At 35.5% G+C, this 15492-nt stretch overlaps 1 long non-coding RNA gene across 5 annotated transcripts in view; it reads left to right on the top strand.

The window, feature by feature from the left end:
• Window positions 1–2031: 2031 nt before the first annotated feature.
• LOC119238319 (uncharacterized) overlaps window positions 2032–15492 on the top strand; it is a 55557-nt gene continuing 42096 nt past the window's right edge. For all 5 annotated transcript variants that reach the window (XR_008550963.1, XR_005123541.2, XR_008550965.1 and 2 more), the window contains exons 1-2: window positions 2032–2098; window positions 7266–7365. This is a non-coding gene — a long non-coding RNA (uncharacterized LOC119238319). The remainder of the gene's footprint in view (window positions 2099–7265; window positions 7366–15492) is intronic.

The following is a 15492-nucleotide window of genomic DNA, read 5'->3' on the forward strand; positions in this document are numbered from 1 at the left end:
GTCAGTGACTGATTGGAGGTTGTGCTCAAACACCTTAAGCCAAAAAAGCTTCCAACCTGTATTAGTGATTATGTTTGCTTACTGAGGGGAATGCAGTCAAAGTTCAGGCAATTTTAAAATGTGCTCAAATTTTACTTTTCTCTGAGCTCTATGTGTCTCCTGTGCAGTTCTGTTGAGTGTCAAGATCAATTAGGAATGTGGAGCTAGCTTGGACACTCTCCAGTATCCCCCATGCAGAGGTGTAGAAAGTTCATTAAAACACTCTATGGATGCCTTATTTCCGGTACCTCTCTGTACAATTTTTGCCTACTTTGCTGGTCCATTGTTTATCCCAGCCAGGACGACCTCTTCAGGCTAGCAGAGCAGGTCTTCCCAATTCATTTGCTACTTAAATACATTTGTTTCCCAATTCATGTGCCATTTGTCACAACTGTTAAAGGCAATGCGATAGGTTGTGGGATCTTTTCATGTTCTGTTCCAAATCAAGGAATGCGCCTCCAGCAAAAATTGTTTGTTTTATGCTTTGCCCTGCATTGGTCGAATTACTGTGCAGGCTGAGCTGATGTGAAAGATGGAAGTAGTTTCAAGCGGCAATGGTACAGACCCCTTGCTGTTATGACACAGTTCAGTTTTCTTTTTCTTTTTTTGAAGAATACACACTTTTCAGTTTGGTGTATTCTTTTGTTCAATTTCCATAATCCTGAATTTTTTCTCAGTTTTATATTTTTGTGTGGGGAAAAAACTTACTGAACTTACCCTGCTGTACTGGAGTCTCTCTTCTCTGTCCTTCCTTCTCTTATTTTGAATCATTGCTGGTATGAGCCACTCTTACCTCATACTGACTGAGGTGTTCCCATCCTTGACATTTGTACAAAATTGAGCAAAATACTTAATCATGTGTGGATTTATGACCTGAAGAGAGACATTTTTAGGCAGATGAATCCTTGTAAGAGTCTGGGTAGCAAAATATACACACATTAAGATATTTTCTATTATGTTTTTATGGATACCTTGATTCTACTAACTTCTTAATTTTATTTTCATTTTATATGAAATGATAAAGACATTGAGTAAGTTCAAAGATGAAAAAATATCTGCTTACTGGTTCATAATATGTTTTTTTATTGAATTTCTATTGCTACTCATATATATATTACAGGAACGCATATATGTGGCATTATCAATTATCTGTAGTTATCTTTTTGCAGTCAGTGTTTCTTTTCTTTAATTTTTTTTGGCTTGGTTCCTTTCTCATTATAACATTTTTTTAGTCTTGGGTGACCATTCTGGCTTGCCCAGAAATATTGTAATGAAAGCAATAAAAGGTCCACCTTTCTGGAAAATTCCTCAATTTGGGACAATTGATCTCTTCAGTTATTATTCTCTCTGTGATATTCTCTCTCTCAGTTATTATTCTCTGTTATTATTCTCTCCCTACATTCTAGCTGCTGAATTTCAGAAAATACCTAACTCTCAAACCCAGACCTGCATACACACAAACTTCTGCCTGGAACTGTCTTCAATTCCCCCCCAAATCCATAAACATACAGAACATTCTTTTATAAGGACATTAACCACGCTGTATTTTTCGCTCATTCACTTGTTGTCTCCATCAGCTATTTGCTGACAAGCTATTGCAAAACAATCACAAAAGAAAAACCATACATACAAAAAACAAACATTTGTTTTTCACTTAAGAGGCTGCTGTGTAGTGTGAAGAAAATATGAAAGAAAACAGAGAGTGATGGAATGTAGAATTAGTATATAATATTTAAAAATGTCATATAAAACAAAACTGGAAAAATCTTAGGGTAAAAGAAAAGAGTCTGCTCTTAGCTGGGGTTCTATTGATTTGGATTGGGCTTAGCGGGTTTAGCTTCAGGCACTATGTCAATTTTAGATCTGGGGCCAAGAGGTTACCTGGACATGTCATGTCATAGTGATAGAAAAAACAGCAGTGTCTTGGCTTAAGCTATCCATTATGTAGTCACTTTCAAGCTTTTGCTTATATAGAGGCCATGGTCTGTTCCTTGGTTGTACAGCTGGCTCAGCCACTGAGTAGCCATGTGTAGCCTTGGGCAAGTTACCTAACACCATGGTATGGAAATTTTCTCATCTCTAAAGTGAGGATTATAATGGTATCTATTTCTTAGGATTATTGAGTATAGTAAATAATGTTATTCAGCTGAATAGTTTAGTGCTGTGCCTAGCATAAAGCCTCATACCACCTGGTATATAATTGAAGGCAAGTAAATGTTTAAATGAGTGAAGAGATGAATGAAATGGAAAAGGAGTATTCTAGAAATATGAAAATCAATGGTTTTAATTGTCATGAGCATATTAAAGGGGGAGAAGGTCAACTGGGAGAGTGAACTGAAGCTTAGTTGTGGTGAAAGAGAGAGCATTGGATGTTTGCCCCTAGAAATAATTAAGGCATTTATCCAGCCAATCAGACTCTATATTAAGTCATGTGACTTAACATGGAAAATTTCTAAAGTCGGCCAGGAAAATTTCTATTGTAGTAAATGCTTTTGGTGCTGCAACTGTGGTGTAGCTTCCATGTGAGATCAGCTTCACCTCTGTTACCTACCTTAGTGGACATCATGTGCCTCTCTGTTTTCTCTCTGAGGGCCTTTTACAACATCATGGGAACACATAAGAAGGAAGGGGAGTTACTGCCCATGGGACAATCTTCAACCAATGGAGCTAGGCCCCAGTGGGACTAATGTTCCAGCCTCTTGTATTTCATAAGTTAATCACAAGGTCCCCAAAGAATTGAGCCCAATTGCAGAAAGTGACCCGATAATGACTTATCCTCCTTTTTTCTCTCCTTCTTCCTGGTATTATTCCTAAATAAATGTTCTGCATACCCTCTCAGGTTCTCCTTTCAGGGAAATCCAAGATGAGACGTACATAATTTTTGCTATGCTTTAAAACTCCAATTTGCTTCTCCATGAATCTGTCTTGTGCTCCTACCCAAGATGAAAACTCCTATTTGATATCAATGTTTATTCAGTCCACCCTACCAGTCAAGTTTCTCTTAAAGATAACCAGTAGTGCTTTGTAATATGAAATCCGTAGGATCTATTTTTCTTTGCAAAATACAAATCAAATTACAATATGAAATGCATAATGTTGAAGATGATTTTTTTAATTATAAAGACCTCTTGGGGTGCTGATATTCTTTTCAAGAGGGTGTTTCTCTCCAGTTAAGATTAAGAAATCTATAGGATAACATTTATAGTTTTCTCAAAACATTGCCCCAAAGCACAAGAACATTACTTTAATGTGTGCTGGCAAATTGTTAACCCTAAGGACCACATAAACTATGGAAAACATTAAGGAAAATAGGCTTTCTTTCGATGGAAAACTTCCTGAAAGAATATTTCAATAATATTTCTGGTAATAGTTCAAAATCTCTGTCTTTAGTTTTCATTGTGGTCTTTGTGTAATGGACTAGTCCCTGGAAATTCTATAACTGGAAGCCAATCTATGATAAATTCCATATTGAATAAATGAGGAAACTGAGAGGGAAATAATTTCCTTGAAAATTACCTTGACTTTGTAGTATAGTTTGAAGTCTGGGAGTGTGATGCCTCCATTTCCTTCTTTTTTTTTCAGTAGAGCTTTGGCTATTCGGGGTTTTTGGTGATTCCATATGAATTTCATCAATAATTGTTCTATTTCTTTGAAGAATGCCATTGAGATTTTGATTGGAATAGCATTGAATCTGTATATTGCTTTTGGTAGGATGGCCATTTTAATAATGTTTATTCTTCCAATCCATGAGCAGGGGATGTCTTTCCATTTCTTTGTGTCTTCTTCTATTTCTTTTAACAGTGTTTTATAGTTTTCTTTGTATAGGTCCTTTACCTCTTTTGTTAGATTTATTCCCAAATATTTGATTTTTTTTGTTTCGATAATAAAAGGGGTGGTTTTTTTGATTTCTTCTTCTTCAGATTTATTGTTTGTGTATAGGAAGGCTACTGACTTTTGCGTGTTGATTTTGTATCCTGCCACTTTACTGAATTGATTGATGAGTTGAATTAGTTTTTCTGTGGAGATTTTGGGGTTCTCTATGTATATTATCATATCATCTGCAAATAGTGATAGTTTGACTTCTTCTTTTCCTATTTGGATTCCTTGGATGTCTTTCTCTTGTCTTATTGCTCTGGCTAGGACTTCCAGTATTATATTGAAAAGCAGAGGTGAGAGTGGACATCCTTGTCTTGTTCCAGATCTTAATGGAATTGCTTTCAGCTTTTCACCATTGAGAATGATACTGGCTGTTGGCTTGTCATAGATGGCCTTTATGATGTTGAGGTATGTTCCTTGTATCCCAAGAATTTCAAGGGCTTTTATCATGAATGGGTGTTGCACTTTGTCGAAAGCTTTCTCAGCATCTATTGATATTATCATATGGTTTTTATATTTCTTTTTGTTGATGTGTTGGATAACGTTGATTGATTTTCGGATGTTAAACCATCCTTGTGCCCCTGGAATGAATCCAACTTGGTCGTGGTGGATTATCTTATGGATACATTGTTGGATTCTGATAGCTAAAATTTTATTGAGGATTTTTGCATCAGTGTTCATTAGGGAGATTGGCCTATAGTTTTCCTTTTTTGTGTTGTCCTTATTCGGTTTTGGTATTAGTGTAATATTGGCTTCATAGAACGTGTTTGGTATTGTCCTTCCTTCTCAATTTTTGGAAGAGTTTGTGAAGGATAGGCACTAATTCGTCTCTGAATGTTTGGTAGAATTCATTTGTAAATCCATCAGGTCCTGGGCTTTTGTTTTTGGGGAGGTTTTTAATTACCATTTCAATTTCGCTGCTTGTAATTGGTCTGTTTAGGTGTTCTATTTCTTCTTTATCTATCTTTGGGTGATTGTAGAGTTGTAGGAATTTGTCCATCTCCTCTAGATTGTTGAACTTGTTTCCATATAACTGTTCATAGTAGTTACTGATTATTCTTTTGAAGCCATAATCATCAAAACTGCATGGTATTGGAAAAAGAACAGACATACAGACCAATGGAATCGAATAGAAAATCCAGAAATAAACCCACAGATTTATGGTCAACTAATCTTTGACAAAGGAGCGAAGACTATGCATTGGAGCAAAGAAAGTTTGTTCAATAAATGGTGCTGGGAAAACTGGGTCGCTACATGCAAAAGAATGAAGCTTGACCACTACCTCACACCATACACAAAAATCAACTCAAAATGGATTAAAGAACTAGACATAAGACCTGAAACCATAAAATACATAGAAGGAAATATAGGCGAAACACTACGGGATTTGCACATCAAAGACATCTTTACAGACACATCACCCAAAGCAGTGATAGTGAAGAGAAAGATAAACAGCTGGGACTACATCAAATTAAAGAGCTTCTGCACAGCAAAAGAGACAATAACAAAAACAAAGAGAAACCCCACCAACTGGGAGAACATTTTTGCACCCAACACTAATGATAAAGGACTGATCACAAAAATCTGCAAAGAGCTGATGAGACTCAGCAACAACAAAGAAAATAATCCAGTCAAAAAATGGGCAGAAGAGCTAAAAAGAAACTTCTCTGAAGAGGAAATGCAAATGGCCAACAGACATATGAAAAAATGTTCAACATCACTTGTAATCAGGGAAATGCAAATCAAAACTACCATGAGATACCATCTCACACCAGTGAGAATGGCACATATTAAAAAAACTAGCAACAACAAATGTTGGCGAGGATGTGGAGAAAAAGGAACTCTTGTGCACTGTTGGTGGGAGTGCAAACTGGTCCAACCACTATGGAGAGCTGTGTGGAGATTTCTGGACCTACTAAACATAGAGCTTCCATATGATCCAGCAATTCCACTCCTAGGTATTTACCCAAAGGACACAGAAACATCAATTCCAAAGAGCACCTGCACTCCTATGTTTATAGCAGCACTGTTTACAATAGCTAAGCTTTGGAAACAACCAAATGCCCAAAATAGATGACTGGATCAAGAAGATGTGGTACATATATACCATGGAATATTACTCAGCATTCAAAAAAGATAAACACATGCAATTTGCAGCAACATGGATGGCACTGGAAGGGATCATGCTCAGCGAAATAAGCCAAAAAGAAAAAGAAAAATACCGGATGGTCTCACTCATAGCAGGAATCTAGAAAACTTAAATAAGGGACCAGGAAAATGAATATAAGAAAGTGAAAATCAAAATCAACAAAAAACTATGAACCAGAGACACTTTTTTGGGGGTGGGGGGCGGGAGGGGAAGGATTGGGGTCAGAATGGGGCGTTTGCAATTGTATGGGGGAATATAAAAATAAAATTTAATATTTAAAAAAAAAAAAAAAAGGCAATAATGAAAAAAAAAAAAAAAAAAAAAAAGAAAATTACCTTGAGAAGAAAATAATTTCCCAAAGCTCCTCAACAGACTGTAACTAGAATTTCAGGCTTTTAACTCTTTAGCTGGACTTGTCTCCTATATTGTTCCAGCAAATTTTGTACCTTAAATATTCCCGACTTAGGTGAAGATGCACAAAAGCTCTGCTCTCTTTATAGAATCATGCTTCAGGAACGCTCTGATTGTATCTACAATAGAATTTTCTTTTCACAGTCTGCTTAGTCTCTTCATGACCTACTAGGTACTCAAATATTAGGGCTTGTTGAATCCACTCTTATCTGGGCTCTTGTACTGATGTCATTTGTCTCCTCCTATATCATGCTCAACTTCCTCTCCTGAAACTCTAGGTAAATGGAACATCCTGGCACCTAAATCTTTTTTTTTTTTTACCCCTCTACCTTTTTCCTTTTGAGAAGTAGTTTCAACACTGTATATGATTTAGAAGAATAGGTTCATACTTCGTCAGATGTATGTTACCAAACCACACCAATCACCGAAGAACCCATAAGAGGGGATTTGGACACCTTGTTACCTTGTTTTGTATATAAAACAGCATTACACTCTCAAAATAAGAGTTAATCATGAATTCCATCTACTGAGTACCAGGGGAAATGGAAAGATGAGATGTTTCTTTTCCTATCTTCAATATTTTGATTTGAATCCTAACCTGGAGAGTTTCCATTATGCACGCCCACTCTTACTCTTTCTCCACTCTAGTTCATGCACAGAGTGTTCCTTCATGACTGGAAATTTGGAAGAATGGGAAAGAATGAAGAATGTTTCCAATGCCCTTAATGTCCACGCTGCTGAGTTTGTCTGCTATGTAGAACACCCACATTCTCTTTTGTTTCTTTGGTAGATGAGAGACTCTTCTTTATTCACTACTACCCATGACTCTGATTGGAAATGTTTGGGTGATTCAAGGATGCTGCATCAGGATGCTTATCATTGATCCACAGGTGAACCATGTTCTATAATCATTTTATTAGTAACAAAGGTAATTTTTTTACCTTCATCTACTTACTGATATGTCATTTCTACAATCAGGAGAAATCCCCAAATTTTCTTAAAGTCCAGCACAGAAAATGAAAGAAGGGCTTTAACAAATTTTTAAAAGCCCACAATAACCTTGAGAGAATTTTCAGTCATGGGAATGATTAATAAAAACAATAAATGACTATTCTTAAATATTCACTCTACCAAAAATTTGGAAATTTGCTGTATTCTGAGGGTTAAAGCTGTAATTGGGTAAATGTAGTTATGCAAAAGGAAGGAGATGAAAATAATGCAGGAACCTCACTATCATAAGCTAATATTTCAGTAGTTAAACTAAAAGATACCACAGTATGGACTTTAAAGCACTGTTTTACCAAAATGTTGCAACCATGTTAAAAACATTTTATTGCATCTTTATTAATACACAAAGGGCTATTTTATTCTTACCACATTTCTCAAAAGTAATCTTAGTTCTTTAAAAAATTCTTTGATTCTAGAAATTAGCAAGTACATTATTTCTCCATATTTTAACATAGGCCTTTGATTTCTGCAACTTGTGTTGCAATATAAAGCAGCAGGGTTCCTGATCTTAAGACTGTCAGGTTTATTAATTACATGCATTGGTAGAAGGGAAGTGGGTTTGGGAGTGATTTGAGTTTAGTTTGCAGTTTCTTTTGAACTAGGTAATCTCCCTGGGTACATTTTAAAGTTTCCAAACATTTTTGCACATTTGCTTGTTTAGTTTAATGGCAGAATTGTTTTTATTGTTGGTTTAATTGTGGTAAAGAATGATCTATAATAGTTTTTCTTTGGATTTGTGAAACTTTACTCATTGGTGATTTTTCTAAATATTCCACAAGTACCCAAAAATAATGTGTATTTTATTTACTGACTATGAAATTTTATTTTAAAATCCATTAGATCAATCTTGTTAAACTTATTATTCAAATTTACTATTTCACTAATTTTTGCTGACTATGTATTAAGAGTGGCATAATTTCCCCATTTAATTGTGAGTTTCTCAGTTTTTTTATAGTTATGTCAGTCTTTACCTTAGCTATTTCACTTTTAAATAGCTAAGTGCATGCAAATTTGTGATAGTTAATCCTTCTTGGATTTTTCCTCTTTTATTGATTTTTTAATCTTAAATTCTAATGTATTTGCTATTATTATAGCTACAATAGCTTTGTTTAAATTAGTACTTACCTAGTATAACTTTCAATATCCCTGTGATCTTAACATATATGTATGAATTTTTTAATGAATTGTTGAGTTATACTCTTTAAAAACCCAGTTGGATACTCTGTCTTCTCACCTATAAGTTAATGTATACCATGGTCACTAATATATTTGCAATTCCACTTCTTTAACTCAAGTTTCAATTGTTTTATCTTGTTTATCCTTTCTTTTGAATTATAATTATAAAATATTCCCTTTATCTTTCTCTGCAGATTTTGAAGCTGTTGTCCCTCTCTATATATTAATATATAACATATTAGTAATTATCTTAAATTTTCAAATACAAATTTTTGCATATATGTTCTAGCAAATCTGAAGACATTACCTATTTCAATTTTACTCCAAATTATTACAGAAGAACTTTTCATTCTTTGAAATTAATGAAACATGCCACTTTTTCACATTGTTATTAATGTCTAGAGGGTTTTTGCTTAGTTAGTTTTTCTTGATTGCTGTTGCTTGTTGCTACTTCCTAATGTTGAAGTGAAATTTGATCTGAGTAAGAATGTTTGCTCAATTCTAGAAAACTCTTTGGGAAAAAAAAAAAAAACTGATCTTTTCAAATATTACTTCTAAGTCATTTCTTCGGAGAGTCTTCATCCAGATACCTTAGTTCTTCCTTGTACCTTATGTGTATGTTTTTAACTCTTCATGTTCATTCAAAATTCATTCAAAGTGAACTATTTTAACTATATTTCAATTCACTAATTCTCAGAGACATTGAAAATCAATAATGCTGGCAGATGATATTTTCATTATCTCAATGAAAGGACAAGCAACACCTTTATCATACAAGATTTTGCCATAGCTATAGTAATGGACAACAATAGTATCTTCTGTTATTTTATATCCTTACCAATGATAGTGCTGCTTAGTGTCTCTTATCTTGAGAACAAAGAAATTATTGTCAAGCTCCAAAACTGAATTGCTATAATCTCTGAAGTAGTATCCAATTCAGAGTTCTTTCCCACTTCCTTACACCCTCTTTGTAATAATCTAGGCAATGCCCAAATACATCCTCAGCACCCTTTACTGTAATTCTTCTAAACTATACTCTCCCTTAATCTATCAAGCTGGATATACCTAACTTTGTTTGGCTATGTTTATGTTTTATTGTTTGATTACAGGTGAGTTACTGATTACTGGTAGTTTTTGACTGGTACATTTTAATGGTATCCAGTTTTGATTCCATAGATATTTTATTTTTTATTTATACAATAGCTGGGGTACAGGCCAGAGGCATGGGAGGGTGAGAGGATTCACCAGAGACTGAGTGGGGAGCAGAACAGGCAGTCGGACCAAAATACAATGCTGAGGGGAGAAGCGGGCACAACAGGAGAGGTCTGCCTTGCCATGTGGGAATCTCCCTGGCTGGTCAGGAATCGAACCCATGCTGCAGAGGCTGCAGACAGCTTCACAACACTGTGCTCAACCTGCTGCACTACCAGGGATGCCCCATAGAGATTTAAATCTCTAAAATTTCTATTAATTTTCTATTATATGCATTTTTTTTTCTGTTTCATGTTCCTCTTATTTCTAATGTGAATTACTTCTCATTTTACTGCAGTGAGTATCAAAAAACATCCTTTTTCAATCTATCTCAGGAATTCAATACTTTGTATAGAGGACAGCTTTTGTTTAGATTTTTTTAGCTGCCTTTCTTTTGCTTGCAAGTTCCCTCTAGAACACCATGTGTTTGGGTTTAATATTTTTTGATATTCTGTGCCTAAAACCCTGAAGACCTAAAGACAAGAACCAAGTTTTATCGTCAATTCAGGTCTCCCTACTCTGTAGTGATATTGAAGATAATGCAGGTCCATTTACTAGTCATTTCAGCTTAGCAGGCTTTTACATTGACCTGCTATGCCCTAGTATAATAACTTATTTTAAAAACTGTGGCCACAAATTTCGCAAATCCATGGTAAAAACAGTATCTAAATCTTCCCTACACATCCTAAAAATAACTTCAAAACAGAAAATTCAAATAAACCACACAAATATGAAACTCACCAGATCTAAAAAAACAACAAAATATTAGAAATTTCAAAGTAGCTCTAAGAAGAAAAACAATAATTTTAAGGAGAGCTAATTCTTATTTGCTCACCGCAAGTTGTTGGAGAAAAAGAACAAAAGAGTACAGAAAAGAGTGTATCGAAGTAAAATCACACACAGAAAGATAAAGTATAACATAAATTTTAAAAATTACTGAGAAATCATCCTGGTATACCAGAACACTGATATGAAAGTATGTGGGGTGGGGTCCCATAGATGGAGGATGCTTTATTGGGAAGAAGAGAGTGATAACGAGACAATGTTCTACTTCTGGTCATGATTATATAACATGGCATAAACTTATCCCATCCTTATGAACACCTAGGAAACTGAACAAAAATGCCTGATCCAATTGTTTATAGATATTTGAAATTGGCAGCTTAGGAAGAGTCTCTGAGAGCAGAGAAATGATTTCAGTGGACTCAGTGATTATTCTGGCTTTGTATCTGAAGGCACATTCTAGGCCACAGTGAGGAGAGAGCTAACCAAGAAGAGTATGACTGTCTTGGGGCCTTTCTGGTGCTTCAAGGGGTTAAGAACTGCAATATAAAGCCTCTGCAGCACTAGTTCCTATCCCCAGCCCACCAGGGAGCAACCCACATGGCGAAGCAGACCTCTCCTGCCTCGCCCGCTGCTCCCCTCAGCAGTGTATTTCGGTTAGTCTGCCTGTTCTGTTCTGTTCCCTACTCCTTCTCTGGTGAATCCTCTCACCCCCCACATCTCTGGACTATGCCCTTGCTCTTGTATGCATAAATAAATAAATCTTAAAAAAAAAAGGAATATAACTATCTCACTGAGTTAAGGTAAATAAAAATCAGAGGAAAGGAGGTACAAGTTTTAGAGCAGATATCTGGAGAGAAAAGAGTGATTATTACCTCTTCTACTACTATTGCTATTGCTATTACTACTACTTCATAAAAACACATACAGAGTTACAGAATCAACAGAAATCTTTATTGATTATTAAACCATATACATGTAAAATAAAATTTCATGAACATAAAACATCTATGTATGCTTTTTACAAAATATTCCTAGAGCACACAAAGGGTAGGGAGATGTTAAATCTCCAACAATCCAGAATTGAGAGTTTTTGCTGATAATCTGAGTAATCAGATAAAGATCCTAGAAGGGTCACATTTAGTAGTAGAACTTAACAATCCTGAAAGGAAAGGATTTTTTAATTTACAATTTATGTATATTTATTTATTTATATTTTATTTTTTTAAGATTTATTTTTATTTTTATTTATTATTCATTTTTATTTACCCCTCTGGGGTACAGGCCAGAGTTGTGGGAGGGTGAGAGGATTCACCAGAGACAGAGCAGGGAGCAGAACAGGCAGATGGACCGAAGTACACTGTTGAGGGGAGCAGCAGGCGAGACAGGAGAGGTCTGCCTCACCATGTGGGATTCTCCCGGGCTGGCCAGGAATCGAACCAGTGATGTGGAGGCTGTGGACAGCTTCACAGCGCTGTGCTCAACCTGCTGTGCCACTGGGGAGTCCCCAGTGAGAGGAAAGGATTCTAAACCTGCCCTAACAAAGTTTTAAACCAAGACTTAAAAGGATTCAGCTGATCTGCAAGTACAATAAAACTCTATCAGAGCACAGCACAACAAATTTTAAAGATAAAATGCAGGCACTCAAAATCTTACAAATTACAAGGTACAATATCAAATTAAAACATTACTAGACATGTTAAGAATCAGAAAAATGTGATTCATGATTAAATATGAATAGAAAAAAATAAATAGAAACACACAGAAATTAGGTAATAGAATTATCAGGAGAGGGTTTTTAAATAACTATTACACATAATATGAATAAGGATTAAAGAAAAAATATGAATAATGAGGAGAGAAATGGGAACCATAAAAAGCACCAAAGGAATCATCTAATTATGAAAATATGGATATATCTGGAATAAAACAGTCACTAGAGGGATACACACCACAACAGACATCGTAAAAGCTCTCATTAGTGGATTTATACCTAACTATAGAAACTATGCTAACTGGATAGGACATAAAGAAAAGAAGATTTAAATAGATGAGAACATATCAAGCAATCCAATTGAACTTAAGAAGGGAAGAATAGAGAGTGGAAAAGCTAGAAAAAACATACTTGGCATAAAATTCTTAAGTTTGATGACAAATATAAAGTCACATACTCATAAAGTTCAATGATTGCCTTGCAGGATAAATCATGCAGAGCACCTGGCAATTATATTCTTGAAAACCAGTGATAAGTAAAGTGATAAAGCATAAAACTATCAAGAGAAAACCCCATACTAGGGGGTTAAAAATAAAAAAAAGAAATACAGCTGTCTTTTTATAAAAAACATATAAACCAGTAGGTGATGGAACATTACTACCATAGTATGCCTGCCAAGACAGTATAACCCAAATAAAATTATTAAGAAATACCAGACATCTGTAAATTAAGAGCTATCTGAAAAATACTTGGTCTGTAGCCCCTCAGAATCCTGATGTCATTAAAAGCAATAAAAGAAAGACTAAATTCAAGAGACAAAAATGACATGAAACATAAATGCAATGTGTTATTCTGAAGTTGATTCTTAATTTTCAGTAAAGGATAGGATTGTAACAGTGTACTTATTCCCAACACCAGACTCTTGCAAACTCTTACTCTGTAGGAGGCCACTCTATGATTCCCTCAGTCTAATTTTCATCACCAAAACCCTGGGATCTTGACCTTCAGGCTCACTTATGAACCTGGATATTTGCTCACGTGGTTCTTCATCATGCTATTTTATATAACTAGATTTCATTGCTTTTCTGTCTTTATGTGTTAAATCTCACTATTAAGAATATATTGAAGGCTGAAATTATGGAACCAGTTTGACCAACATTTTCGCTAGATGGCTTTCATTAAAGTGACAATCACTGTTGAATCTTTAGCAATAAATATTTTGCCTATCACTAAATATATGCTTATCTTTTAAAGTTATTTCCAGTTTTGAAATCCAGATTCAGCAAGTTTACTGGCCTAGTAGCATAGTTTGTCACCTGGGATGTTAGAGCATCTATGTTTATAGTTATGAGCATGAGCCAAGTCATGGAAAAGAAAAGGCTGAAAATAATACATATATACATGGCGTATAATTTAAAAAATTGACAAAACCACTTGAAACATGCAGATTCATGTCACAAATACTTTGAGGGCTTACTATATATAAAGTAGGGCTTGGGCATGCAATAATAAATCATGTCTATCTTAGCTTCCAGGACCTGACATCGAATTAGAAAGATAAATTATCAATAAATAAACAAGACAGACAAAAGTTCCCTTAAGAATTTAAGGAAATAAGAGGTGAATTCCATCTCTCAGGGCTTCAATAAGACTACTAGGAAGAAATAGCTCTGAATTACGTCTTGAAAAAAAAAAAGATTTTAACTACTTATCAGTTTAGAGTTGGAGCAGCTTTGGTTAATGATAGAACAGCATAGGGAGGGAAATAATCTTATTTCTCTCTCTTTTTTTAAAGATTTATTTATTTATGCATACAATAACTGGGGTACAGGCCAGAGGTGTGGGGGGTGAGAGGATTCACCAGAGATAGAGTGGGGAGCAGAACAGGTGGATCTACTGAAATACACTGCTGAGGGGAGCAGCCGGCGAGACAGGAAAGTTCTGCTGCGCCATGTGGGTTGCTCCCTGGCCAGCGGGGGATCAAACTCATACAGCAGAGGCTGGGGACAGCTCCATAGACTGTGTCCTAACTCCTTGTGCCACCAGGGAGGCCCTGTAATTATACATCTTATGCCTCTGGCAATGTAGCATCATGGACATGTATGTTGGAATCCTACCAATCTGAATATAAGTATTGGTTTTGTTGCTTGCTTGCTACATCCTTAGTCTCATTCAAATCCAGTTCTGGATTTTTCAATTTGCATGAATGGGAATCTTTAAACCCTTCAGGCTTGTGGAGAAAATAAAACAAATTAAAGGAGCCAAGGTGTCTAACTAGGATATACAAAAGCCAATAAATGCTACTTTCTCTTCTTTTCCCTTTCTTCAGTCTTTCTCTTCCCTCAGCCCTCATTTTCCACTCCATCCTCTTTCTCTGTTTATTAAATTCCAAGTCCAAGTCTGTAGATCTGCCCTAAATTGCTGTGGGGATCATAACTGGAACTTTATGCTCTAACAACTTGTGGGCTGAGCCTCCATTTACACTTAGAGTGGAGTCACATTGCTGGGGACACAGTAACTGAAAGCACTTGGCAATGCTGGCGTGGTGTCATCTGTATTAGCAGGCGCTGGACGCAAGAAAGCCCCACACACTTAATAGCTGTTGATTCTCTCAGAAGGAATGTGTGAATAAATTTAAGAGTTCCCCATCATGACTGAGATGTGTTCTTTTTGTCCAAGTGGTCCAGCAAGTGATTACTTATACCACTAGCAAGGATGCTACTGAGCATTAATTTAGGCTATAAAGAAATATTAGATAATAGAGTTTAAACAAAAAGAACTCTTGTATGCTGAGCTGGATATTGTGGGTACTCAGGACCCCTGAGAATAATCTTGACAGTATACAACTTTTGTCTGATGTGTTCCCTTTAAAATCAAATGTTGTAAGATATGTCTTTTGAAAATTTCATTCCTTCATATTTCTTTATCTTTTTCTTAAACTACATTGTAACCTCTTGAGGATCAGAATTACACCTGAAATGCAGCATATTTTCCATAAATATTTAACAAAATTAAAATGAAACAGGATATATGAAACTAAAGTAGAATATGGGAGAGAATAAGGCAGGAAGAAGAAAGCCTGCCA

This window comes from Talpa occidentalis, unplaced genomic scaffold (assembly GCF_014898055.3).
Source record: "Talpa occidentalis isolate TD23 unplaced genomic scaffold, MPIMG_talOcc4v2.1 talOcc4.11, whole genome shotgun sequence".
Taxonomy (NCBI): domain Eukaryota; kingdom Metazoa; phylum Chordata; class Mammalia; order Eulipotyphla; family Talpidae; genus Talpa; species Talpa occidentalis.